Below are 27,212 nucleotides of genomic sequence, written 5' to 3'. Positions count from 1 at the left end.
CGCAAAGTGTTAACTTGCTTCAAACTAATCCACACGTCTTCACTCCTTCCAACCGGAGTGCAAGACTTCAAGAACCCCTCTTGCTTGAAATACGACACAAGACGTGTCACCATGCCCCCACAATGAATTTCCCCCGTTTTGACCCCATGCATTATCTCCTTACAACAATTCATGAAGATATAGCCAAAATTAATCCTTGACCCTAACTCCGGCTTGGTAGCCATCTATAACACCATAATCTCCTCCCGAGATAACTTCCCCAAATCTTGCTTATTAAAGACCGAAAACCCAAGAATTCTATGAAGGATCCTAAGGGCCGGATGGATAATTTCACTAGCAAGGGACTTCTTCAAATCAAACTCCCTCCTGTTGGCTATGGTTTTCCACCAAGAAACCTCATTATACTCAGTTTGGACTAGGGAGATAAGGGGCTCGAAGATATCACCATTGGGGTTGAAACCAAGGGCTACATTGAACTCGGCTAGGTTCATGGTGTGTTTGACATTGAAGAGTTGGAAGGAAATAATAAAATCGGCAACGGCGCCATTTTGACAAGAGGAAAATGTATGTCGTTATATACCATTCCCCCAAGTCAAACAAAATTTGTAAACACCTAACCAACCTTATATGAATATAGGGCAAGTTAAGGGTCGATCCCTAGGGAATGCAATGATGAAAACTAGAGTCTAAGTCAAGCTACCTCGAAGATGGAGTTGAGATTATGGTAGGCACTATGGTAAACTAAAACAAGTCTAATCAAGTAAAACAAAGGTCTAAACACTAGGAATATGGGTTCCACATGCAAGTTCAATGATAATGCTAGTTTAGAGCTCAATCAATTAATTCAAGTATTGCAATGGACAAACAATAGTAGCAATCAAGAGAGTTCAAATGCTATCTCCTATAGGTCAATCTAGGTGTTACTATGAAAGGCAAATCAAGAAGAATCACAAGCAAACCCAATCAATTAGAGAAACTTTCAATTCAATTGTTCATGTCATTAAGAGTTGCAATGCAATCTAGATTAATCTTATAGGTTGATCACTCCTAGTCTAATCAATCACATGCAAAACTATGTCAACCAATTTAATTTCAACAAATCAATCAATCAAAGAGCATCAACTAGCAATTTCATTAATCAAACATGCTTCCCCCTTTCCCTAGCAACTAATCTACTCACTAATCATGGTGAAATTCAAGAACAAATAACTAGAAATTGCATTAATCTTCATTCTATATCAAAATCTAAGAGAAATCAAAATATTCAACAATATCAAATCCAAATCCAAAGAAGAACAAGCAACAAGCAAAAATCAAATAGCAAGTAAGTAAAAGATGAAAGAAGGAAGAGATTCTCACTAATATTGATGATTGAAAATGAAGAAATCCAAACTTGATTGATCAAATGTTGAGTTACAAATCCAAAACCAAGAACTTCTCTCTAACTTCTCTCTAAATTCTCTCTCTAAAACTAAGCTAATGAAATATTATCAAAAAGTTTTTTTTTAAAAAAGGAATTACAATTCTATTTATAGGTAAAGAAGAAACCGGCAAATCCCGCGGTCTCTCTCGATCAATCAATGGGGGTATGCCTAAAGTCGTACTAGGTCAATTCTGATTAAAATATTAGACCTTACTTGCTCAAATTAATTAATTAATTAGGCTAAGTTTTTTAAGTCATTAATTTATTAAATCTCAACACAAGTCAAACAAACGGTTAAGAAAACATATATATGCACAACAAATAATGCACAATTAGTCAAGTAGGCACAATATGAGGCAATGAGTTTGCAACCTAACCATGGCTCTAGTTCTTTAAAGTTCGGGATATGGTTTAGTCAATAGAGGGTCCATGATTAATTGTCCAGATGCACCGCGCGGAAGCCTAACCGTGAAGGGTTGGCGCGAGTGGATGGGACACCGTGAGTTTTAGAAAAACTCGCTTCCATGGTTTGGTGAATTCAACATTCTCGGATGTACCCTTTGTTGCTCAGAGCGTTCAATCAGGTAGATGGAGCATGAATTTCCAGAGGGTTATGTCCATATGTAGAACACATATGGGTTTCAGAAAAGTGAGAAAAACTCAATCAGGAAGTAGGGTCGAGCAAACAATACGAAAAACTGGTCGAAATTAGAACGCATATTTCTGGCTCGGTATTAGAAGAATTTGGCGCCAGGAAACAGAGACTGGCGCCAGGTTTTAGCTGTAGCGCCTGGCGACAAGTCTATCGTCTGGCGCCATAATTAAATGTCTGGCGCCAATGCTCTGGTCGCTGACGCTAATTCCTACATGCCTCAGCAGCTTTCTGTGCTCGATGAAATTTTCCAGTTTCACGCAGTGTTATTTCGGTCCTAGTTGTGAAAGATATTTCTCAAATTTCCTACGTGTAAAATCCTATGTTTTTAACTCATTATGGATGGTCTTTCCAATGAGATCTTTTTTATGCATATGAAAATAATGTTAATCAAAATTACGCACATGAAATACTTAGAACGTTTCGAGTCTCATCCACTCATTCTAAATCATTGCCGAAACACATTCAGGAATTACAATATAAATCCTCCCCAGTGGAGTCGCCAAAAAACTATAGGGAATATTTCAAGCGTTAATCCCCTATCTCGAACCCCTCTGTGATCATACACTAAAGTACGGTGGCGTCCAAAAGGGAAGAAGATAGAGCAAAAGAGTCGCCAACAAGTTTTTTTTAGGAACTTGTAAACCGTTCACGAGGTGAAGATTGCACCCCTTAACAATCCAAGAGATCGTCAACTCCATAAGGTCTTGAACCAAATAGGGTTCGGGGATGAAGGTAATAGAGATCGTCAACTCCTGCCCTAATAATAGGCCTCTACTTTATTCTGATCGTATTCGTGTGCGCTTTCTGACTAACATGCAATCAATAGGTTTACCCTAAACCTGTTTAATCTATGTTGGTTGAATTTAATGCACAAATAAATCTATTATTGGCGATCACTTGAATTATATTCAAATTAACCCTAACAAGATTATTAATTATCTCATTAAGCGTGATTACAAGTACAAAATTCCCTTTAAACATGCATAAAAGGTGTGATCAAGCAATAACAATAAAATATAATCAAGCAACATAATAATATCAAATAATAAATTATAATCAAAATAATCATAATAATAATCAAAACAATAATCATCATAATAATAATTATATTATTCATAATAATAATCATGTTAAAGCATAATAATAGTAAGTTCCTAGACATGATACTAACAAGATTAATAACAAACCCTAGCATGTCACTAAGCAATAAAAATCAAATCTTTAACCCTAACATGATACTAACAATCATAAATATTAGGAAGAACATAAAAGGCATTACAGGAATCATACTTAATATTAAAATTACCCTAGACATGATACTAAGAATTTATAATAACAACCTAAGCATGAACTCAACATCATAATATCAATTAAACCATTAAAGTACTTACTTGGATGCCTCGTACCTCTTTCTAATAACAAAATACACACGTTAATAACTTCAAGGAAAATAATAAACAACAATTAAATTAAATTAAATAATGGAAAGAGAGATTTGGGACCAAACCCTCAGAAATTAAACCTTTCACGTCTAAGGCGAAGGCAACTTCGAATATGGCTAGGTGTATCTAGATCTAATGAATGCGGAATTTTTTATATTTGAGAGAAGCTAGTTTAGAAAAGAGAGAGAGAAAGAATAATCAAGAGAATCTTGATGAGAGTTGGTGAAAATAGAGAGAATCGATGATTGTAGGTGATTGCTGGTTATAGAAAACGGAGTTTTTAGAACGTTATTTATAGAGAAAATCAGCCAAAAAGATAAAATATCAACACAGAGTTCTGGCGCACATAAAACCGAGTTGGCGCCAACGCTAGCTATTGGCGCCAGACGCCAACATTAGCGCCAGGCGCCAAGCGTAGCGCCAGGCGCTACAGCTTGCGTTTGGCGATGATCTTGAAATTCACGCGTTTTCTTAAAATCAGATAGAAATTGCCGTACAGGAGGATAAAACCGTATCTTCTTCAAAAAAATGCTCTTTGATTTTAATTAAAACTTTGAAAAGTCAACAAAAGTCAATTTATCAATGCTAATTGAATTAGGAATGAAAAGAACCTTCTAGAAGAATCTAGAAGACTAAAACCATTCCTAATTGCATTAGGAATGATAAATCTATTTTAGGCCCTCCCCTAGATCATTGGGCCGCATATAAGGCTCAAAACAGGCCCAGTTTAATAAATTGGCCATAACTTCCTTAATATTCATCGGAATTGGGCTTATAATATATCGTTGGAAAGCTCTTGTCAAGCCCCATCCAACTACACTACTATTGGACCCATATCATGGACCAACCAAACTGGATTGGATGTTTTTCTTAAAATAAGTTTTCAAAAACAGAGAGAAGAGAAAAGAAATTAAAACTATCCGCAACACTAGACTTTCCACACTTTCACTTCATTCGATTATGATTCGACGCGAAAGGTACTCATCACCGGGTTTGGTTTTGGGGAGACACAAATGGGTCTCTACACCCATCCACTCGTGCCAACCCTTCACGGTTAGGCTTCTGCGCGGTGCATCCGGACAATTAACCATGGACCCTTTATTGACTAACCCATATCCCAAACTTTAGAGAACTAGAGCCATGGTTAGGTTGCAAACTCATTGCATCATGTTGTGACTATTTGACTAATTGTGCATTATTGGTTTTGCATCCTCTATGTGTTTTTCCTAACCGTTAGTTTGACTTGTGTTAAGATTAAAAAAACTGATTTATGACTAAAAGAACTTTGCCTAATTAATTAATTAATTAATTTGAGTAATTAAAGTCTAATAATTTAATCAGAGTTGACTTAGTACGACTTTAGGCATACCCTGTAGAGTAATAATACCGAGAGCAGTTCCAGATCGACGTTCCAGCAATGGCGCCAAGATTAAAACTGTAGCGCCAGATTGTGGAGCGTAGCGTCTGGCGACAGTCCTGTCGTCTGGCGCTACACTGCAAAGAGAGGCGCCAGTCCTGTCATTTTGGCGACAGTTCGGTTTGTTGCTCGAGTTATCACCATATGTCTAATTGAACAGTTTTCTAGTCAATTTAGTTAATTTTTTTACTAGTAATAATACCTTTTCAAGTCATTAATCGAGTCTAAGCACTAAGTCCCATGGTCTTACACAAGAGTTAAAGCATGTCACTTACACTCACCACATAAAGCACACACTAATGCACACTTTGACCATGTCTAAGAGAGTCTCATATGCGCGTATTTTCTGTCATTTTTTTAGGGGGCTAAGTCGGATATTAATCCTCCAATTAAACCACTTGTTTGAGCCCTATACTTAACTCCCAAAAATGTACACCTTATTTATGCCAAAAAGGAAGGGCGTTTGATCAAAGACAACCTTTTTATTCAAGTCCAACTTTTCGACAAACCGATCGCTCGTAAAAGGAAAGCTAAGATAATAATGGCAACTCAAGAGGAAGTTAATGAGCTCAAGAACCAATTGATTACTGTGACTGAGGCATTAGAGGTTTTAACCCTCAAAATCGATGATCCTATGAAGCAACAACAAATGGACCTCATGTAAGAGAGTCTGAGCAAACTGTCTAGTGACTATAAGTTTTAAGGAATTAGCTCACAAGGGGTCTTGGTGGATAAGGATCTTCTTGCGCAGAAGTTCAATGCCAACGACATCCCGAAATTCAAAGCGACTGACAACCCTTATTTTCACCTAAGAGCCTTTGAAATAATAATGAGCATTAAGGGTATTGACAAGAAGGTGTTTCCCTCCTTTTTCTCCCTATCTCTCGAAACCGTTTGCCAACAATGGTTCTTTTCTCTTGAGAAAGAAAGAACCTCTACTTGGGAGTCTATAGTAAACGCTTTCATTGATAGATACAAGTGCAACATTCAAGTTGAAACTGACTATAGGGAACTTGAAATCCTCAAACATAAGGAGAATGAAGGTTTCACATCTTTCTTCAACAAATGGAGAGAAACCTCTGCTAAGATGAATGAAGTACCAAGTGAAAAAGAATTTGTGAGGTTATTCATCAAGAACCTTCAAGAGAAGTACTCCAAGCATCTCAAATATCATAATAATCTTCATACCTTCAAGGCCCTCTATGACATTGGAATCAATATTGAAGATGACCTGGCTAAGCTGAAAGCTGCTAACAGTAACTCCAACAGTGGCTGGAAAGGCAAGAAGAACGACAATCCTTCTTCTTCCAAAACCACTCACTCAAACAATGTTAGTACCTTTAACTTAAGTGAAGTCCTTGCTATGAATAATCAAGGACAAAAGAAACCATTTAGGAGGAACTTTACTCCTATAGGTATGAGTTATGACACCGCATTTGACCGATTAAATGCAAAAGGTCTTATAACTCCTATTGGACCATTTGGGGACCCACCGGTCAAGAAAAGGACGGCTAACTGGAACCCCAATGCACATTGCAAGTATCACCAAGGTAGGGGCCATCTTACCGAAAATTGTTGGAAGCTTAAGGAAGCTATCCAAGATTAAATCGACAACAACAAACTGCCATTGCCTCCTGCCATTAAGAAACCGAGCATTGATAATGCACCTCTCTCTCACTCCTTGGCCATCTTTGATGAGGAAAACAAGGTTGATCCCTCATCTCTCATCAAACCTATTAAAGAAATCCATGCTATTGAAGAAGAGGAGGAGATCTTTTTCGATGCCATGGATGACTTTCCTGAACTAGCAAGTAAAGAGGACATACAATTTCTTACATTGTCCATGTTGGAGGGATCAAACTTGCTGCGTGAAGCTCTAGAACTTGCGAAGAAACAATGCGAAGAAAAAGTGTGACAAGGTCCCATCCACAAAGAAGAAACCCTTTTCTCTATAAGTAATTGACAAACCCGAGAAGAGTAATAGACTCTATACTCCAATTGGGATTCCATATGCTAAAATGTTCAATATGCTCTCCGAGAGTGGTAAGGTCAAACCTCTCGAACCGAGATCATTTGAATCATTAAAAAGGACAGATAGGTTCTACTGTCAATACCATCAATCAAGGGGTCACACTATTGAAAATTGTTTTAAATTTAAATATTTAATTCAGAAAATGATTGATGACAAAAATCTAGTCCAAATTCCACAAGAGAAAGACATAAGTATTAATGGAGTTTGGGACAGTGATGAAGAAGACGTCTACTTAAAAGACATGGTAGGACCTCAACCTTCAGTTTCATATGCCATGGATGACTTCTGGGTTGAAGAAGATTCATCCATAGACGTCCTCACAAAATCTAGGAGAATGCAACCTCCTATTTCGACATAACCTATACCAACTATGCAGCAAGTTCCCATATCTATCATAGAAGACAATGATATTGTCAAACAATTCAAGAAAACCAAGGTTGAAATGAATGTATGGAAACTTCTAGCAACATCTCGAGAACATAGATTGGCAGTGATGAATGCCTTGGATAAGATAGGGATAGATTCTGACACCACTCCTAAGGGGTTAGCTAACTTCCTTACGAGTGATCTCCCTAGTCCTATCAAATTGATCACCTTTTTCGACAAGGACTTGCCTCCAAAAGGTGACAAGCATTATAAGGCATTAAACCTCATAGTAGTTTGCAAGAGAATGAACGTCCCTATGACTCTTGTAGACAATGGATCGGCTATTAATGTCTGTCCACTCAGAACTACGAGGATGCTAGGCATAAGGGATGAATACCTAACCCCGTCAACACAAGGAATAAAAGCTTATGACAACACTCGTCGTCAACCTCTTGGCAAGATTACTATGAATATAGCGGCGGGAGCAATAGAACATGCTACTACATTTCAAGTAGTAGATATTAAGGCTTCATTTAATTTATTGTTGGGACGCCCTTGGCTTCATGACCTAAAGGTCGTCCCTTCATCTCTCCACCAACAGGTAAAGGCCATAGTTGGAGGAATTCCCATTACGATTGATGCTTCACCCATGAGGATTAAAGCCATAGAAAATCCAATAATTAATGTGGAGCACGATGAAGATGATGAAGATTTGTGAGGCTTTAATGAAGAGGTCTCCTTAATCGAGGAGGATGAAAGGACCCCTCTCTGCCACGACCCCCACTCCAATATGATAGTGAACGCTATTCTGAAGAAACAAGGACATTTTCCTAGGATGACCCTAGGAAAGAAGAAAGGAATAGCAAAATCGCTGGAATCACCTGGCCTCCCTAAATTAGATACTTTCGGACTTGGTTTCGAACCGACTCAGGAAGATCTCAAGCAAGCCCAGGAAAAGTCAAAAGCACGTAGGAACGCTTGCATCCAAAAGAAAGCAATCCCAATGGATCGGTATCCTCTTACCCTCAATGGACAATTAATAAAAGAAGGAGAGGACTATTCATGCTACGAATTTCAAGAACCTTTTTTCATAAATGGCATAAGGCAACCGGGATTCGAAATTTTTCTAGATTGTTATTTCTAGATGAAATCCCAACTCCTATCCACAAGGAGAAAGCACCCCCATGATTTGACTTTAATGTCATGGGATTACTATTTGGGCGAGAAAAAGATGAGCCGACGCACATAGAGGATAACTCCTCGCTCATCCAAACGGTCCTACAAAGCGAAAGCTTTTATCCCTCAAGGCTCATCACTCCAGAGGAAGGATCACTACAAGGGTGGCGCAAGACAGTCAAGGTGACTACTCCAAGCGGAAGGAAAATCTCCATTACAACGAGGCAAGTACCAATGTTCGAAGAGTCGTCTGAGTCAGAGCCGGAGTCAAAGTCTTTTCTTGTAGATTCATCTAAGTCCTTAGTTGTAGCACCCTCTTCTTCTATCTCTTCCCCTAGGATAGTTAACAATCAAGTCCCTGAGGACATATCTCTCTTCGATGTAATGATTTCTAAATTTAATAATATGTCTTCTTCCTCTTACTCCTCGTGCTTTTTTTTTAACCCAAGATGATGAGCATTGCTTAACTAACAATGAAAATGACAAAGAAATTATTAAAGCAATGGAAACACTTGAAAAGAAAACGCCGATAATTGAGGAAACTGAGACGGTTGATATCTCAAATGATTCAGCCAATAAAAGAGAAGTTAAAATCGGATTAACACTTAATGAACAAGAAAGAACCGATTTAATCAATCTACTTAAAGAATTCATCGATGTATTCGCTTGGTCATATGAAGATATACCAGGCATTAATAGAGAAATAACTCAACACACCATACCGCTAATTCTAGGAATGAAACCTGTAAAACAAAAGTTGCGTCGAATGAAACCCGATGTAGCTCTTAAAATAAAAGAAGAAGTTCAAAAACAAATAACTGCAGGTTTTATCAAGGTATCCAAATATCTCGAATGGGTCTCCAATGTCGTCCTAGTTCCGAAAAAGGATGGAAGGGTAAGAATGTGTGTCGACTATCGAGATCTAAATAAGTCAAGTCCAAAGGACGATTTCCCTTTACCACACATCGATATTCTGGTAGATAATACAGCGAATCATGCACTTCTCTCGTTCATGGATGGATATGCAGGGTATAATCAAATTCTCATGGCAGAAGAAGACATGGAGAAAATAACCTTCATAACACCATGGGGTACTTAGTGCTACACGGTAATGCCATTCGGGTTGAAAAACGCGGGTGCTACTTACCAACGAGCAGCGACTGCCTTGCTCCATGACATGATGCACAAAGAAGTTGAAGTATATGTGGACAATATGATTGTGAAGTCAAAATATCGCCCAGGCCATCAAATAGCCTTGAGAAAATTCTTCGAAAGGCTAAGAAAATACAACATGAGGTTGAATCCATCCAAGTATGCTTTTGGAGTCACCTCAGGAAAGCTTTTGGGCTATGTCATAAGCTCTAGAGGAATAGAGATAGACCCTACCAAGATCAAGGCAATCATGTCAATGCCACCGCCCAAAACCGAGAAATAAATTTGAGGATTTATTAGCCGGTTGCAATACATAAGCAGGTTCATATCAAAATTGATAACAATATGTGAACCAATATTCAAAAAGCTTAAAAAAAATGTACCAGTAATATGGGATGACAAGTGTAAAAAAGCCCTTGAAAAGATCAAAGCCTATCTCGCAAATCCTCTCGTATTAGCACCGGCACTTCCGGGAATACCTCTTAGGTTGTACTTAACAATCACCAAAGAAACAATGGGAGCCATGCTAGCACAAGAAGTAGAAGGCAAAGAAAATGCAATCTACTATCTAAGTAAAAAGATGCTCGAGTATGAGGTACGATATACACCACTTGAGAAATTGTGCCTCGCATTGGTGTGGGCCACAACCAATTTAAGACATTACATGCTCGTGCATACAGTCTTTGTAGTTTCCCGATTGGATCCACTCAAGTATTTATTCAAAAAGTCTACACTCAATTGGCGTATATCAAGATGGATAGTCAACTTATCCCAGTTCGATGTAAGATTCATGCCTCAAAAATCTATCAAAGGATTTGTGGTTTCAGATTTCTAGCGGACTTTTCAATAGAAGATTCGACGCCAATACACGACAATGAATTTCCAGACGAAGACTTGATGGTCACGGAGGATGATACTTGGACCTTATACTTTGATGGAGCCTCAAACCAAAAAGGATGTGGCGTTGGAGTACTACTAGTATCACCTAAAGAAGAGCATGTTCCAATCTCCATAAAGCTAGATTTCGACGTTACCAACAACGCTGCTGAATACGAAGCATGCGTGGTAGGCCTTGAAACAGCTTTGGCATTGGGAGTGAAAAAATTACTAATATTCGGGGACTCTTCATTGATCATCAATGAAATATCTAAGAGATGGAAAGTAAGGAGCGAAAGTCTAGCCCCCTTACCAAACTTATCTGGAAACTCTCACTAATCAGTTAGAGAAGGTGAAATACAAGTATCTACTAATGGGTGTCATAAATGGCACCCATTTGATGAGCATTTAGGTTGATTTCATCCTCTTTTCATAGCTTTCTTGCTCAATAAATGCTTAGTTTTATGATTTGTTGCTTAGTTTTACCTTTCCTATCTTATTTTGTAGCTTTTGTGTATTTCGTTGGTTTTCTAGCCTTTTCTCCCTTATTTGCTCTATTTCTGTGGTTGTAGGTATTGTACGAGGTTTGGGTCTTGATATTGGTGATCTACTCAGGTGGAGAAAGCCTTTGGAGCAAGCTCACAGCATTTGGAAAGCTCAAGATGCAAGGAAGTGGAAATTCCAAGTCTTGGCTCTTGCGCTCTCATGTCGTGCTACCATTAAGAAGTGGTGTACCCACTAATCTAGAGCTTAAGCTACTGCCTACTTTAGTGTTCATCACCATCATAATCGTGCGACCTTAACAAACGCACGAAACCGCAAGAAGATCCGAAGATACCCAGAAGAGCGCGTGCGCGCACTGTAGCTGCGCGGGCGCTCTTCTGCGGGTTTCGGCTTCGATCTTCTTCGTTTTGCGCCACTTATAAATACCCTTTTGAACCCAATTTTTGCAAGCAAGTTTTATTTTAGATTTTGATCATTTTCTTAGCTTAGTTGAGAGCTTATCTCTCTAGTTTTTAGGGTTAGTTTTAGGAGTAGATTTTAGAGAGAGAAAGTGAGGAATTTCAATGGTGATTGAGAGATTGAAGATTCAATGGTGATAATTGTATTAGAGATCTTCTCTATTATCAATGAGCATATCTAAACTCTATCTTATTTATTGCTTTGTTTAATATTCATGTTTGTTTGATTTGTTTTGGATTTGTTTGGATTTTGATGTTTGATCTTTGATTAGAGTAATTGATCTTGATAGATTGTTGATTCTTGTTTTCTATAGTTGTTTGTTGATTTGATGATGTTGTTAGAGTAGTTTGCTTTCTAGGGTGATGGTGAAGCTTATATGATGTGATGGATTGATGTAAATTGGGGATAATTGATGGAGTTGATGATGTGATTAAATTGGTCGATTGATCATGTGCATGTGTGTAATTAATTGAAGAATGGCCAACTTTGATTTTTACGCTAGATTGCATTGTATGTTCGCATTGATACGGACCATTGATTTGTGGCTTGCATTTAACGATTGAGGTGTCTTGTGACGTTCCTAGCTAGAGTTCATCATAGTTGACGCTAGTTAGACCTCTAGGAAAATAGCTTGATATGCTCTTTTGGTTGCATGATTGGTTTTCCCTCGTATCGCTAGACTTAGTCAACTTCCTATCCCAATTTCCTATGTTCATTGCTATTATATGTGAATCCTAATCCCTAGCGCTTTATTTGTTCGGTTTCTTCTTTTAGGTAGTTGTTAGTGTCACTTCCTTTCCTTCGTCTTCGACCTAGCTTAGGCACCCAAATTGAAAGCACTTAGACATTACCGTTCCTTTGGGTTCGACCCTTGACTTACCTCTATATTTGTATTTAGGTTACTTAAGTGTTTATAAATTTTGTTTGGGTTAGGGAGGATTAGTCCAACGACCTAGTTCCAACCCTTGTAAAAATGGCGTCGTTGCCTGGGAACGGTGTCTATGTTTGAGTGTTTTAGATTGCTTGAGTCTAGGTCTTTGTTTATACTTTTCTTTTATTTGTTTTTGTTTGCTTTGTAAAAATGGCATGTCTATCTTTTTCTCAATATGATGATGAGCCTTTTTGTGAATATTTCAATAGACTTAAGGGATTTCTTGACTATAATCGTTGTAGTCTTTGGGAGGCTTGTGAGATTTGTTATTTTGGTTTGAATGAGCAAACTAGGGATATAGTTGAAGGAATGCATAATGATAGATTTAGAGCATTTTCTATTGAAGATTCTTGGGAATTTTATGTTTAGTTTGCTTGGGATGTCTATAATAAGGGTAATCGTGCTTCTATTTTTGATGTGCAATGTGTTAATTCTTCCAATGTTAGCATGATTTACCATGATGTGTCACATGATCCCATAGTTGAACCTAGAACAAATGCTTCCAATTCTATTTCCTCTTTTGTTCATGATAATGAGTTGCATGTTAAAGCTAACAAATCTCATACATTTGAAAATGCTCCCAATCCCCTATTTAATGAAAATGCTCATGTTTGTAATGATGATGATCCTACCTTTGGTTGTAATTCTCCTTCTCTTGTTAAGCCTCAATCTCCCACACCTTTTGAATCTCTTATTGCCACTTTGGAAACTCAAATTAGGCATAATGAGCTTAATGACGATCTTGGGCCTAAAAAGGAGTCGATTCTTAATTCTATGAAAAGTCAATTGGAGGTGATGAAAAAAAGTGAGGAGCGTCTTGAGGAGGGAAGAAAGAGAAATGAAGAGCTAGAAAGCCAATTGTCATCTTTGATGCTTGTGTGGGAAAATTTCAAATCCAATGTGTGTGTTGAGGGTGATGATGATAATTTCGAGCAACCAAAAGTGTGTGAGGATCCTGTTGTTGAGCATAGGAGTGAAGGAAAGAGAGTCGAGAGTGATGATGATTTTGATGATATTTTAAGTCTAGACATCTCTTCCTTTGTTGATTGTGATGGGTCTCAAGTGTATGAATGTGACTCTTCTATCCATGAGTATTTGGACTCGTTTAAGGTTATGTCAAATGTGTTTATTGAGTGTATAGGGAATAGCCATAGCCTTTTAAGCAAGTTCATTGAGGATTCTTCATGGGAGAGAGACGATTTTTAGTTAAATTTGCATCCATTCATGCATGGATTTGAGACTTTAGGCTTTAAGGAAGTTGAAGGAGTAGTTGTTCATGAATGTAGTGGAGGAGATTTTGTGGTTCCTCTTGGGAGTTGGATGTTTGAGGGAGATGGTGATCATGAGTGTTCTTCTTTTGAGGATTCTATGATTCATTTCCATGCTCTTATATGTGATTTGAGGCATGGTGGTGAGAAAGAGTCCATTAGAGAGACCATAGCCCCTATATCCTCCTCTAACGCCCCTTTCTCAAGGAGTTTCAACCATATCTCCTACACTCATTTATTCCTCCCTTCCTTTGTTAGTGAGCCTATTGGGGACCTCCTTGTCTATGATGATTTGTATGAGGCTCATTTGTCTCTAATTGAGGAAAAGGGTGATGTTGCCACCCAAAAATATTTTGAGGAGAGTTTGCCTTCTTTTTCTTCTTCTTCTTATTTTTTTGAGTTTTCTTTTGATTATTCTTCCTTCTCTTGGCATCTCTCTCCTCATAGGTGTGCACTATGCTTGTTGCATGCCTTATTTTTTTCATGTGCATATTTGATTTCATATGAAATGTGTAGTAGTGCATTTAACAAGCTCTTGTGTTCGTTGCAATATTATTTACTAAAGCGGTCAAGCTTGGACCTTAAGCAAGCCTTTCTCGGGAAGTAACCCGTGTTTTAGATTAGATTTTCCTCTTCTTTATAGAATAGATTTTCTCTCATGGAAATGTTTGTGTGCCTTTTGCTAGGTGCATGAGTTGATATACTTTGGTGCTTCGATTTGGATTAAGAATCAAGGAAGGTTGACTCCTATTTTTGCTAGCATATGGAAACAAGGTTCAATTCTTGAGAAATTAGCTTTGAAAGGTTTGATTGGGTCATTTGCGGGTATTTACACCCACCTAATATCCGGTAATATCCTCCCTTGCTCTTTCTCTAGTGGATGATGACTTGTTGGACATATGTTAGTTGGTTGGATTGATGTCCTTGTTTTCCCCTCCCACGGATTATATGATTTATGTTTGAGTGTATTATCTCATTCAAGCTTTGGGGAGGGTATTCTATCATGTTTGGTGGGATGTTGATCCATATATGTTATGCACCTTTGTATATGCTTTTCCATGTTCTTTTATTTTGAAAAACTCTAAAAAGATTTTGTTTCTTTCAAGGAAAATTTGCAATGTGTTTTGTTTTGTTCTTGCTTTGGACATACTAACATTTGGACTTGTATAATTGAATGCTTTTCTTCCTAAATGGTAATGGTGTGCATGGTTTGAGAGTATGCTCGGTTGATTCTAGGATAAAGCATGCTAAGGTAGTTGGTTAGAACTAGTTGGAACATGAAGCCGGATTCTACTTGTTTGTGGCATGCTTGGTAGTTGCTCCCTATAGTTGATTTGACACCAATAGTGAATTTTTTCTACATCCATGTGAGGTTCATTGTTTTTCAAGCCTTCGACCTAATTTGAATGTGCGGCGTGGATCCTTGACTATCGCGGACCTAATCTAGAAAGCTTGATCTATGATTCTTAAACCCGAGACCGAACCATCTAGGGAGGACAAAGGCATCTTTTCGGGGTGGTAATTTTTAATTTTTAGGATAGTTCGTTTCATCTTTATTTTTGGGTTTACATTTGCCTTCTTGCAACCATTTGAGCCTTATATCTTATTTTCAAGCCACATCTTTAGATCTTTGGCCTTTTGTTTCATTTTCTTTCTTTTCTTGGTTTTTGTGAAGCAATTGATCATACTTGATAGAGTTTGTGGTGGATAAGCTGGAGTGTTTGGTTCTTATGAAAGCATGATTGTGTTATGTTTTCTTTGTGAATAATGGCAAATGAATAATAGAAAAAGTCGTCCATGTTAAAAAGGCAAGGACAAATAAGTGCAAAGTTGTAAAAAGCCGTCCAAAGTTAAAAGAGGCGAGGACAAAGCACTATTAAGCAAGAAAAAGGAAAAAAAAAAGTGAAAAATGAAAAAATTCAAAAATATTTTGATGTGAGTATTCTCCCTTTTTGAGCATTGAGGACAATGCTCCATTTAAGCTTGGGAGGAAGCGTTCTCATGCTTTTTGTGTATATGTTTGTGATTTATAGCTTTGAATAAGCTTGGGGGTGTTGGTGTTTTTGTTTGGTGTTTACTTTGTTTTGGTGTAAACAAAGGGCCCATTCTTTGCTTCACTATTAGGAAAACCACCAATTTTCAAATTTTAGCCTACCTTCACCCTTTATGCCCTTACGTTACAACCTTTGGGAAAGCCCTTTTGACCTAGAAGTTGAGTCACTATTCGGGAGAGGGAATCATGGGTCATTGCCTAAGGAGAGGGAATGCATAGTCAAGATGTCGAGTAGCCTAAAATAATTTCTTTTCCGGTTCCTTCGCGGAACTATTGAGATGCTCGCTAATGGAGATTTGAGACTAGTAGGGAGAACGCGGTAAGATAGTTTGGGATGAAAGTAAATTGCGACAGCTAGTTCCTATGCTTAGCATATTTATGTTTCAATCAACCTTGGATATCTTGGAACGTGCACTCCCTTATTTGTTTAGAAAGATTTGCATTCACTTGTGCTTGTACATTTGGAAAATTCCTTTCATGAACATGTGTTTGCTTTGCTTTTCTCTTGATTTCTTTTCATGCTTTGCCTTGTTTGTATTATTATGAGAGTTATGGGTCAAACTCTTAGGATACCCTTACGAGAGCATCACTCGTCCTCTAGGGCGATCTAGGGGTTTAAATGGCTTGTCTTTAGTTGCTAAAATTGAGCGTGATTCCTACAAAAGTGAGTTAGTGTATATTCTTGTCTCTTCTCCTCTTTGGCTTGTTTGAATAAGCTCTTCATTTTCACTCCCTTGGTTACGTTTTGCTCGAGGACGAGCACAAGATAAGCTTGGGGGCATTTGATGGGTGTCATAAATGGCACCCATTTGATGAGCATTTAGGTTGATTTCATCCTCTTTTCATAGCTTTCTTGCTCAATAAATGCTTAGTTTTATACTTTGTTGCTTAGTTTTACCTTTCCTCTCTTATTTTGTAGCTTTTGTGTATTTCGTTGGTTATCTAGCCTTTTCTCCTTTATTTGATCTATTTCCGTGGTTGTAGGTATTGTACGAGGTTCAGGTCTTGACATTGGTGATCTACTAAGGTGCAGAAAGCCTTTGGAGCAAGCTCACGGCATTTGGAAAGCTCAAGATGCAAGGAAGTGGAAATTCCAAGTCTTGGCTCTTGCTCTCTTATGCCGTGCTACCATTAAGAAGTGGTGTACCCACTAATCTAGAGCTTAAGCTACTGCCTACTTTAGTGTTCATCACCATCATAATCGTGCGACCTTAGCAAACGCACGAAGCCGCAAGAAGATCCGAAAAAACCCAGAAGAGCGTGGGCGCGCAGGCCTGATGCGCGGGCGCGCACTGTAGCTGCGCGGGCGCTCCTCTACGGGTTCCGGCTTCGATCTTCTTCGTTTTGCGCCACTTATAAATACCCTTTTGAACCCAATTTTCGCAAGCAAGTTTTATTTTAGATTTTGATCATTTTCTTAGCTTAGTTGAGAGCTTATATCTCTAGTTTTTAGGGTTAGTTTTAGGAGTAGATTTTAGAGAGAGAAAGTGAGGAATTTCAATGGTGATTGAGAGATTGAAGATTCAATGGTGAAAATTGTATTGGAGATCTTCTCTATTATCAATGAGCATTTCTAAACTCTTTCTCATTTATTGCTTTGTTTAATATTCATGTTTGTTTGATTTGTTTTGGATTTGTTTGGATTTTGATGTTTGATCTTTGATTAGAGTAATTGATCTTGATAGATTGTTGATTCTTGTTTTCTATAGTTGTTTGTTGATTTGATGATGTTGTTAGAGTAGTTTGCTTGCTAGGGTGATGGTGAAGCTTATATGATGTGATGGATTGATGTAAATTGGGGATAATTGATGGAGTTGATGATGTGATTAAATTGGTCGATTGATAATGTGCATGCGTGTAATTAATTGAAGAACGGGCAACTTTGATTGTTACGCTAGATTGCATTATAGGTTCACATTGATACAGACCGTTGATTTGTAGCTTGCATTTAACGATTGAGGTGTCTTGTGACGTTCCTAGCTAGAGTTTATCGTAGTTGATGCTAGTTAGACCTCTAGGAAAATAGCTTGATATGCTCTTTTGGTTGCATGATTGGTTTTCCCTCGTATCGCTCGATTTCGTCAACTTCCTATCCTAATTTTCTATGTTCATTGCTATTATATGTGAATCCTAATCCCTAGCACTTTATTTGTTCGATTTCTTCGTTTAGGTAGTTGTTACTGTCACCTCCTTTCCTTCGTCTTCGACCTAGCTTAGGCACCCAAATTGAAAGCACTTAGACATTACCGCTCCTTTGAGTTCGACCCTTGACTTACCTATATACTTGTATTTAGGTTATTTAAGTGTTTATAAATTTTGTTTGGCTTCGGAAGGATTATTCCAATGACCTAGTTCTGACCCTTGTTATCTACCTAGAGAAGAAAATCAATTTGCTGATGCCTTAGCAAGACTAGCCTCAATGGTTAGGATTCCTACGGAAATCGAGAAAATGCCTCTAACTATAGAAAAAAGGCATAAACTGGCCTATATTCAAGCTATAGAAGATGATGAAGTGAGCCAAGATGAAGAAGAAGAAGAAGAAGAATCGTGGTATACAGATATACTTAACTATGTCACCAAAGGAGAATACCCTCCCCATGCTGACAAAAGAGCAAAACGAGCATTAAGACTCTTGGCTTCCCAATACGTACTCATAGACAACGAGTTACACAAAAGGGTACCTAAGGGTCGAGCTCTCTTATGTGTAGGAAAAAAGGATGCTCAAAGAGCAATGAGAATAGTCCACGAAGGAATTTGTGGAACTCACGTAAATGGCAAAATGTTAGTCCAAAAGATAATGCGAGAAGGATACTATTGGACTACCATGAATAGGGATTGCCATCAATACGTAAAAAGATGCCCTAAGTGTCAATTTTACGCCAATATACAACATATTCCTCCATCTCTACTCTACACCTACACTTCGCCATGGCCATTCTCTACATGGGGAATTGACATTATTGGTAAAATCACTCCCCCAGGAACAGGAGGTCACGAATATATCCTAGTAGCAATTGATTACTTCATAAAGTGGGTCGAAGCACAATCATACGCTAAACTCACTGCAAAACATGTACCACTCTTTATTGAAAGAAATATTATTTGTCGATATGGAGTCCCACATGAAATGATAAGTGACAATTGAACTCACTTTCAAGCTGAGTGTGAAGAATTGTTACAAAAATATGGCATCCAACATCATCATTCTTCTCCTTATAGATCTCAGGCAAACGGAGCAGTCGAAGCGGCTAATAAAAATTTAAAGACTATCATCGAGAAAATGACATAAAATTACAAGGATTGGCCTGACAAACTCCACTTCGCATTGTGGGGTTATCGCACGTCAATTCGCACATCAACAGGAAATACGCCATTTTCCTTAGTTTATGGAATGGCTGTCGTACAACCTGTAGAGCTAAAGATACCATCTCTACGCATTGTATTAGAAAGCAAACTCGATGAAGTTGAATGGACTAGGGCGAGATATGAGGAGCTAATTCTACTTGATGAAAAATGACTAGAAGCTCTACATCATACCCAATGCTACCAAACTCGTATGGCTAGGCATTTTAATAAGAAGGTCAAGATAAGAAACATCAAAGTAGGAGACTTGGTGTTAAAAGCATTAAGGAAGAATGTTTTAGATCTAGGGGAAATTTAAGCCTAATTGGTCTGGACCCTATATTGTCAAAACAATCCTATCAGGAGGAGCAGCAAAATTAACTGATATGGGTGGCAATGAGTTCTCAACCATGACAAATCTTGACCAACTTAAAAAATACTACCCATAATTACTTAAGTAGGGTACTCAAGAGAGCTACGTTTGGCCTGATTCCTTAAGAAAGGATACGTAGGCAACCCTTTACGGGTGCGGCCACTTTATTTTTTGCAAACCTCGCATCCCAAACTTACGAATAAATTCGACATAAATTCGATGAAGCATCGGCGTCACGGTAAAAATCCCGTCGCCAGCCGATTGACTCTAGCGCCAGACGACAATGTCTGTCGCCTGACGCCAAACTACCGCAGCTGGTGCAAGTCGTAAAAGAGCGGCGCCATTTTTCTGCAAAGTACCTGGGAATATTTCGGTGTTTTTCGGAAAATTTTTGACTTCCGTACTCAAAAAAAATTCTGGAAATTTATTTCAGTTTTCATTGCTTTAATAAATTTAATTTAAAGAAGATGATTTAGTTAAAAAAAGCTGCAATTTCATTAATAAATAAACTAACAATTACATTATTGATGGAATTTAAATAAAGCTTAAATAAATTAACTTTAAATTTAAAACTAAGTCTAATAATTGAAAGTTAAGCAATGCTTTAATCTTTTTTCTCTTTCTTTGCTCTCTTCCAATTTTTGTCTGTATCCTCTTCTTCATCCATAACTTTAGCCAGTAGTCATCCTTTAGAGGAACTACATTCAATTTTGGAGTAAATAGTTTCTCCTTTAGCTAGGACCCCATGTTTCTTCTCTACCCAAGCCTTCTTCTTTGAAGTGTCAGCTTTTCTCTTTCCTTTATCCTTCGTAGAGCTTTTCTTCCTAGGCATTGTAGGTGTTTTGAACTCAACCTTTTCACCCAAGCGTTCCTTAACGGGAATCACTTTATCACCTAGACGACTCTTCACATCAGTTTTACTCTGATTTTTCTTCATGTCCTTTGAATGTTTCTTCAGAAGCCACTTCTTCACATCATTGGGCAAGGAAGGAGGAACCTTTTGGGTAATCACTTCCCATAAAAGGTCTAGCGCTCCAATAAGCATCAAATTTGTCTACTTCTTGAGAGACAGGAAATTCATAGGGACGACGAAGATCCCCGGAAGGAATTGTTTGAAGTAGGTCGTACTGACTTTTTACCCTGCAGGGATAATAAAAAGTCATCCTGGACAAGCTTGGAAGACGGCAGAAAAGGTTGCTTGTTCACACCAACCATCTTTTCTATTTTCCACCAAGGGATGACCCACTTGATGGCAAAGTTGCAAGAGGCAAAGACCTTCTACCATTCATGGCGCCCCATCTTAGAGAAGCGTTTCTTCCTTCTCACAAAGTAATTTGGAGTATATTTTTCAACATTGCCCGGAGGACTAATTAATTCTAGTCTTTCCATTAGCCACATCTGTAAAAAAATTCAATGCAAATAAATTAATATTACTATACAAAAATATGTTTTTGATTTCTGTAATTAAAGATGTTATTTTTCTACCTGTAATAAAATTGGAGAGCTCCGAAAAGGTGCTTTTGGATTTCTTTTCAATTCATCAAGACTAAGCATAGTCTCTCCAACGATTAATGGCATTGGATTTCTCCCAGATTCAATCTGCTCCAAAACAGTTGATATGACTGCTTGACCCTCATTAGCTCTACCACTATGAGAAGATATTGATTAAGCATGCAAAAAAGAAAAGCCCTTCTTCTATAAACATGAAAATACTCAGAATAAGGTCTATCAAAATAATGGCGAGCAAATTCTTTCAAATTAACTATGCTACCATCTACTATATTTGTTAGATCTTTGTCTTTTAAATTAAAGAAGCGCTCAAAATCCTTATAATAATATTCATTTACTCTAGGGATTACTGCAAGATCTAATGCAGGGAAGCCTAAGATAGCATCGAATTCTTCCCGCAAAGGGCTAATTTCATCACACCCTAATCTAAAACAATGAGTATCCACGTCCTAATATTCTAAGGCGGTATGAATAAAGTCTACATCAAGATCTACTCCCTTGACACCATAAATACCCCCCATATGAAAAAAGTCTAACTCTTTTCTCTCCTTGGCAATTAGAGACCGACACCATTCATGTGTGAAGTTGGTAAAACTTTTAGAGACTAAAGCATGATTATTATTTTTTCAAAACCTAAGGTTATATTTAATCTGCTGAAATTATGAAGAAAATCGGCCAAGCAGGGGGCTATTTATGCACAAAATCGGCACAATTTCAATCCGGAAAGGTTTCGGAGTCAGCGCTCATCAGCGCCAGACGCCAGACATTGGCGCCTGACGCCAGAGCCTGGCGCCAAACACTAAGAGTTAGCGTATGGCGCTAACACAAAACGCGTGGCGCCAGATGGCGCTGACGTGTCTTATCATACGAGCTTTTTGAAAAACCACGTTTTTTGCCTGATTCGAGTCTGACCAATGACTTTACTATCTTTTAATATTTTTATACCCTTTTTTCTAATTTTTTTTTTCTTCCTTCTTCTTAATTTAATTTATATATCAATCATATTAATTATATATATATTTTTTGGATTCTATTTAGACTTAATTTTTAAGTTTTTGTAAATCCAATATTTTTATTTTTATTTTTTCATTTTTCTTTTTGGGGGAGAAAGTCGGATACCCTCCATCAATAATGATACCCTCCATCAATATTAAAAATGACAGAATTTTTGCGCAAAATTATTAATTATCACAATTCTTTGCACACACAAACATGCACATAAAAATAAATGAAAAAATTGTTAAATAAATAAACTCATAATAGTATGTATATACAAATATGTCTAAATAATGAGTTTAATTAAGGCAAAGTTCTATACAAAGTCAAAATAAAAAAAAGCACAGGAATAAACTACGGCGCAGGAGGACGTACGCCCATCATGTCATAAAACTGCGCAGTACGAGGAGTAACCTCTCCACTAGCTCCAGCTCCAGTCTCCTCAGGAGGTGGAAAACTCAGCTCAAGACCCATCCACCCAAGATCAACTTGAGGATGAGGCTACGGAGGCTGCTGCGATGACGAGCCGACCTCGTACATCCCACCACCTCTAAGAACCGAGGTAGCCTCTCCCTGGCCTACCGGCGCAGCATGTGCACCCTCAGATGAAGAGCCTGAGCCCTCCACCGCCTCAGTCCGAGTAGCCTCAGAACGACCGCCCCGACCGCAAGAGCCAGTACGGCGACGTCTCGAGCTAGACCTCGCTGGCTCTCTCCGCACCTCAGGTCTCGTCCGGATACGAGAAGGAATGGGTTGACCCTGCAAGAAGAAACTAAGTAAAAAAAATTAAAATAGAAGCAGTAATTCAAAAATAAGAAGGGAAACTACCTCCTGAACGGCGTCGTCGCGACGACACGTAGCCACATTCCTCATCCGAACGAGCTGGCTCCGGAAGGCATCTATGCATCGTGCCATAGCCGTGACCACCTCGCGCGAGAACTGTCAAGGAAATAAATTCAGTAATAATGCATAACATATACGGACAAAAATTGCAAATAAATAAAGCTTACTCGAGTCTGGTGACGAGGAATCGACCGCTCCACGAAGCGCTCACCCTCAGGAGCCGGAGGAATCATCTCCTCGATCGGCCCGTATGTCCCCTGATAATGGATGGACATACGAGGTGGCACGAACTCAGTAGGTCCAGCCTGACAAAAGCAAATCAAAGTTAGTAAAACATTACTTGGGGGCTACTTAACTGAAGGTAAAAGATGAAAATCATACCGCCACCTTTTCAGCCAGTACATGGACTGGAGCTAACAACGGCAGTAGCTCCTCCTCATAGCACCGCCCAGGGATCGTATAAGATCGCCAAGGGGTACCAGCTCTCTCTGACATGCTCACCAACCTCGCGCTGTTAAACATGTGACGCGGTGGAGGAGCAAGAACGACAAAGGTGTCCGAGGAGTGCTGAATAGCAACCCTCTCTCCAAGATATGCGACTGCTCCATATGTCCCTAAGAAATAGCGCTAATCTAGGGGTAACCAAGTCGATCCATGGCCGGTACTGCACGTTAGGTTCCTGCAAAGAATGCCTATCAGATAAGAATCTACCAAAGGTAATACGAAAATGTTCAACTATACAAAGAACCATCCCGAGATGATCTGATCTCGAACATAAGCAGTAGACATCCCAGCGTGGCGGCCTCCCCAAGAGGCGCTCACTGGAAACCTGCGCGGCGACGGTCTCGCCGGCGCAACTGAGGGAAAGTACTCGTAGAACCAGATCTACAAAAGGCAAAAAGCATCAGCAAACGCTAACCAAAGCTTAGAGCTAAACTTTATGGGAGATAAAGTATACCTCTACGACTCTCCAGAATCAGGACAGAACGACATTTCCCGTGAAGGACCGGTGTCGACACGAGTCTCGTTACGCTCGAACAAAGTCAGCATAGGCCAAGCTGGCCCAGTCATAAGTCCCGATCAAGTGTAGATCACGAACCGCAGGTAGGTAGTAAAGCAGCACTCTACTACCCTTGTCAGGGGAAAACGTCCCTGACAGCAAAATAAGCACAAAGATGCGCACCCGCTGCTCTCGGGTGGTCGCATCATCCTCGAAAGCCGACGCTAGAGTCGAACGGCGAATGCCCTTGGCGCTGAACTGAGTCGACTCTACCTCAGCACGAGCCCGAATAGCAATCGGACCCAACAACTCCTCAACCTCAGGAGAAAAGACGCTGATCTCGTTGTCGAATGGCAGCGCAACAGAACTAAACTCTAGTCCCGTACGTAATAAGATTGAAGTCGGTTGGAGTGACCATCATCTCACCCCAAGGAAAGTGGAAAGTGTTGGTGGTGTCCCAAAAGAACTCCACCAGGGCATGAGCCACGTGCTGACCCCCACTAGAGGCAATCATGGTCTCCGAGGTCTCAAAAAGCGCAGTCAACCCGCAAGACTCCTAGAGAAGTCTCACCTCTCCATCAATGCCAATGTACATCTTGTACAGGTCGCCCAGGGTATCGCAACCTGAGCCGTGGTAGTGCGTCCTACCAACCGTGATCCCACGTCGCACCCTCTCAGAAATATGGTGGACGGGGGAGAAGTACAGAGTCCGCTCATCCCACTCAGGGAGAGGACCAAGAGAAGTGGACGGGTCGGCGTCCTCCTCTACGGGCTCATGCTCCAGTCGCGCGTCTCGGGACCGTGAACCCAAACCTCGCTATCTAGCCATGCTACATTGTGCAAAATCATCATAAATTAAGGTTCTATAGTATCTAAGGTTCGCCTAGCCGCATGATACTATGTTCGCAAAAAAACAGAGTATGTAGTACTAAAGCAGAGCACAAATTCAAATTGAGCATACACAACATTTTTCAAGAATCCAAACAATTTCTTGCAATACTATGGTAATTATTGTGACAAATTGGACAAGAATTGCTAGCAAAAACACCAAGGACGAGCCACATTGTAGTCCCGACCTTAAGAGGTCCAACAATGGTGATTTGTTCGTTTCTTCACCAAATTGAGTCAAAAAAGTCTCAAATTACTCCCAAGACAATATATAAACATAATCAAGCAATTTCATGGCATAAAATTTGACAAACAAAGTGAATTAAGCAATTTAAGTTTCGAATTTTCAAGAAATTTGTGAACAAACATGTGCAAAATTCATTAAAATCGGAGTGATTTTGGAGAAAACTTACATAGATCGGGAAAATGGATGGAATAAGCTTTGATTTGCAACAAATTTGAGCGAATTCGGTTGAGAAACGAGCAAGAACGAGTAAATTGAAGTTCTGTGGCGATTTCTCGAGCAAAATGAACAACAGCAGCGAAAATGAAGAAGAAAGGGGTATACATGGAAATCCCGACTCTAGCGTGAAGAGACAGGCCTTGGCGCCAGACGATAAGGTTTAGCGCATGGCGCTAGATCAAAATATGTGGCACCAGCAATATTTCAGCAGCGACAGACTGTTCAGCCACTCAGTGCGGTTGTTTCGACCTCTTACAACATTTTGGGTTCCTTGGTACGCCAGTTAGCCCCTCTAAGAAATTTGACATGATTAAGTAGTCGACTCGATTACAATTGCATAAAGTGATCGACCTGATGAATGATCGTCTCACTTAGTTTAAAGCGCCTAAGCATAGGCTCATCGCAAAGCACTGACATAATGGTTCATACAGCAAAAAGCACCGACGTTCTGGTTCATAAACAGTAGAGGCACCGACATGCAGGTTCAAAAGCAGCAAAAGCGTCGACGTACTAGCATAGCGGAAGCAAAGTTCAACCGAGCTTTTAAAGATCGACAAGCGTGGGTCTTCGGTAATTTTCCTCGGAATATTACCGCAATAAATGAGGATAGATTCAGGCGAGGATATCTTCGGCAGCGTTCCCTAGCTTGCGGAGAGCAGTCACAAACAACTGGAGGTGATTTCAAGCGAAGTTGTCTTCAATCGTGTTCCCTGGCTTGTGGAAGATGGTCACAAAGTGCTAGAAGGTGGTTTTAAGCGAAGCAATCTTCGATGGGGTTCTCTAGCTTGCAGAAGTCTATCATGGGGGAATTGGAGGCAGTTACAAGCGTAGCAGTCTTCGGCGGCATTCTCTAGCTTGCAGGAGGTCGTAAAAAATATAACAACAAATGTAGCAGCAAATCAGTTACTTCAGAGACGTGTGCTCGACGGTGTAAGATACGTGTTTCTTAACTCTTTTATCAGTTAAACTAACGCTAGTTTGCAGGTATCGACGTTACAAGAATGATTTAGGATCTCCGAACGTTCTGAGTCATTCTCCGTCCCTATCGCTACTTTGACTTTTGTTTTCGAAACTTGCATTTCTTCAAACTCAGTCAAAGTGGGGGCTTCTGTAGACACCCATTTGTGTCTCCCCAAAACCAAACCCGGTGATGAGTACCTTTCGCGTCGAATCATAATCGAATGAAGTGAAAGTGTAGAAAGTCTAGTGTTGCGGATAATTTTAATTTCTTTTCTTCTCTTTGTTTTTGAAAATCTATTTTAAGAAAACATCCAATCCAGTTTGGTTTGGTCCATAGAAAGGGTCCAATAATGGTGTAGTTGGATGAGATTTGAAAAGAGCTTTCCAACGATATATTATAAGCCCAATTCCGATGCATAATGAGGAAGTTATGACCAAATTACTAAACTAGGCCCGGTTTGATACTTATATGCGACCCAATAATCTAGAGGAGGGCCTAATATGGATTTATCATTCCTAATGCAATTAGAATTGATTTTAGTCTTCTAGATTCTTCTAGAAGATTCTTTTCATTCCTAATTCAATTAGCATTGATAAATTGACTTTGGTTGACTTTTTAGAGTTTTAATCAGAATAAAAGAGTGTTTTTAAGGAAAATACGATTTTGCCCTTCTGTACGGCTAAATTTTATCTGAATTAAGAAAACGCGTGAAAATAATAATTAGCGCCTGACGCTAATACTTGGCGCCTGACGCTAATGTTCAGCGTTTGGCGCTAATCTGTTTTATCCTCGTCGAAACTCTAATTTGTTTTTTTATCCGTTTGGCTGATTTTCTCTATAAATAGCCTCATAAAACCTCCGTTTTTCATCACCAACTCTCATCAAGAATCTCTTGATTACTCTCTCTCTCTCTCTTTTCTAAACTAGCCTTCTCTCAAACAAAATTCCGCATTCACAAGACCAAGAAGCACCTAGCGTAATTCAAAGTTGCCTTCGCCCTAGACGTGAAAGGTTTTAATTTATGAGGGTTTGGTCCCAAATCTCTATTTCAATTATTTAATTTAATTGTTTGATTTTATATTT

The sequence above is a fragment of the Chenopodium album genome, chromosome 4, assembly GCF_948465745.1.
Source record: "Chenopodium album chromosome 4, dcCheAlbu1.1, whole genome shotgun sequence".
Taxonomy (NCBI): Eukaryota; Viridiplantae; Streptophyta; class Magnoliopsida; order Caryophyllales; family Amaranthaceae; genus Chenopodium; species Chenopodium album.
Note: the sequence above shows the minus strand (reverse complement) of the source record.